At 27.7% G+C, this 2,535-nt stretch overlaps 1 long non-coding RNA gene across 1 annotated transcript; it reads right to left on the minus strand.

The window, feature by feature from the left end:
* Positions 1 to 239: 239 nt before the first annotated feature.
* Positions 240 to 1,636, minus strand: LOC149516425 (uncharacterized). The gene is made up of 3 exons (XR_016345966.1): positions 1,212 to 1,636; positions 1,021 to 1,092; positions 240 to 909 (listed from the first exon to the last, which is right to left on the minus strand). It is a non-coding gene; the product is annotated as an uncharacterized LOC149516425 (long non-coding RNA).
* Positions 1,637 to 2,535: the final 899 nt, after the last annotated feature.

Genomic DNA, 2,535 nt, shown 5'->3' on the forward strand with positions numbered 1-2,535 from the left:
ATAATTTATCTAAATTAGATTTTGTTATTAATAATTTAAAAATTATTAATGTAAATATTACCTAAATAAATTTTTTAAGTAATTTCTTATGTGTTAAATAGTAAAACTATCCACGTAAATATATATATATATATAAACAACACTTATCATATATTTTATATTTGTAATATAATATTATATATGATATATTAATCTCTATCAAGGCCAACCGTAAGAAATACCCCAAAACTAATCAGAAACGCTGAATTTTTACTGTTAAAACAAAAACCATCAATGTCCTAAAAATGCTAAAGTACCCTTAAATAAACTCATAAGCCCAATAAAAAAACGAAAAATAACACCTCCTAAATAGAATTGAAAATTTTTTCAACCACATTTTTTCTAACATGTTAGTTGACAGTTTAACTCACACATGTCTTCAGCTGAGGCTTAGCAATAAAGTAGTAGAAGACTTGATTAAAAGCCCTTTTCCTTATCAAATTAAAAGTACAAGGAATCCCTTCTTTATAAAGATCTCTTTAAAACAAAGCCATATTTCTGAAACATTGACAGCTCCATACTTGATCCTTTTCCAGATGCCCGAGTTCCTTTAGTGTTGGAACTCACAGCTTCCAACATCCTCAACAGGAGGAATTGAAGGAAGGTCAACCAAAAGTGGTGAAGATGCTCATGAGGGTTCCCCAGCAAGCTTTAAAAACGATTGATAATTCAGTGGTGGCCTTCCCTTAGTTGCATTAAGGGAAAGTAGCATTCAATTACTAGACAATAAATAGGATCCTTGATAGCCAAAAAAATGACACCCTTGACACACCCAACTTCTTGCTTACCCTTCTCTATAATATATGTAGGATTGAAGAGTGTATTACTCAATGGAGAGAAAACCTCGATTCTAGCCGTAGCAGCATGATTCTGTTGAAACAAAAGGCAACATTTGATTTGATATACCACCGAAATTTGAGAATCTAAAGGAAACTAATATAAGGTTCTTCCAAGAGAAAAGAAAATGTAGTCTTATCTTACCTTAACTTTATTATCCAAAGCTTGATAATATGGATCAGTGCCATGCTCAAAGCAAATCTTTTTCATATCCCACTACCAAAAACCCATAAAGCAAACAAACATTATATAAAAAAAATCTCCATAGCTTTAACTTTTAACCTAACAAATATATATATATATATATAAATATATATTATGAAAGAGAAAATCGCCTCTTTTAAGCAGTGAATCAAAACCTGGCTAGGCTCACCCTTCAACACCAACAACCTCGACCCAAAGTTTTTTGAAACTTAAGTCAAGGTCTTACAGGCTCTCCAGCAAGAACTGGATCCTGTTTATGCCCACCGATTGGAGCAAAAAGAGTTCTAGCCACAGATAACAGGAGAAGAATCACACCGGCCACAAGACAGTCATGATTTGGCCAAGCTTTGATTCTCTTCTTTTTTTTTCTTTGTTTTTCCCCAACCCGTAATGAGCATTTGGAGAAGTTTCTCGCTTCAAGCTTTGGACAAGCTTATGGAAAAAGCTTGTTTTTTTCCAACTCAAAGAAGCTTCTTGCTTGAAATTGTTGGAGAATCATTTGGAAAAGCTCCTTTCCCACAATTACCCTTAGATTGGTTTTATTTACGTTACTTCGTTGTCCCTACAATATATATTGGGATAGCTTATTTATGTAGTATAGATATTAACAATAATGGTTTTTTCTTAATTTTTTATTTATTTTTTGTTTTTTAATTTTTATATTTATTTAGTTGAAGATTATATTTTGCATAAGTTTTTTCAAATTTATAATATTTAAACATCAACTTCCATACCATATTTACTAATTTAAAGATAAATCGACAATGATAAATATCTTTTTAAACTCTATGAATCAAGTGATACATGATCTATATTTTACGAGCACGAGTTTAATTTATTGTTGCATATTATATTTGACTTCAACCCATTAAAAAATATAATATGTTAAAAAAATCTTGGATCTTTGCATTCAAGATGGGCGTGTTTGAATAAAATATTGGAAACAATTCAAATCGAAACTTTCATGTTTTTGATATTTAAAAAAAAAAAAAAAAAACAAGAAAACTTTCTTGTTAGTAATAGATTTGATATCTTTTGTCCTTATTAGTAAGGTAATCGATAAATTTATGGCATAAAATGTTAGTCTAGAATTAAAAAAAAAAATTGCATTGAGACAAAAAAATCATTTGAAAGTAAAAAATAAATTGAAAAACACACAAACAAGTCCGATTTCTCTAAATTGCGATGTGAATTTGTATTTTCTAAAAGTTCTATTCAATTGAAGGGTTAATGTTATGAATAATTTATATATTATAATGAATATTTTATATAATATTTAAATTAAAAAAATTAATGTATTATTTGAATTATGAAAATATTAATTAATACAATATTTATATTTAACATATTTAATTTTAAATAATAATATGTGATGGACAAATAATTATGTAAGTATTATATTAATTAATAAATTTATAATTTAACTATTATATTAAAAATTTTTAAATTTTAAAT

Source organism: Durio zibethinus, chromosome 10 (genome assembly GCF_047325235.1).
Source record: "Durio zibethinus cultivar Kanyao isolate XHJ-2024 chromosome 10, ASM4732523v1, whole genome shotgun sequence".
Classification (NCBI taxonomy): Eukaryota; Viridiplantae; Streptophyta; class Magnoliopsida; order Malvales; family Malvaceae; genus Durio; species Durio zibethinus.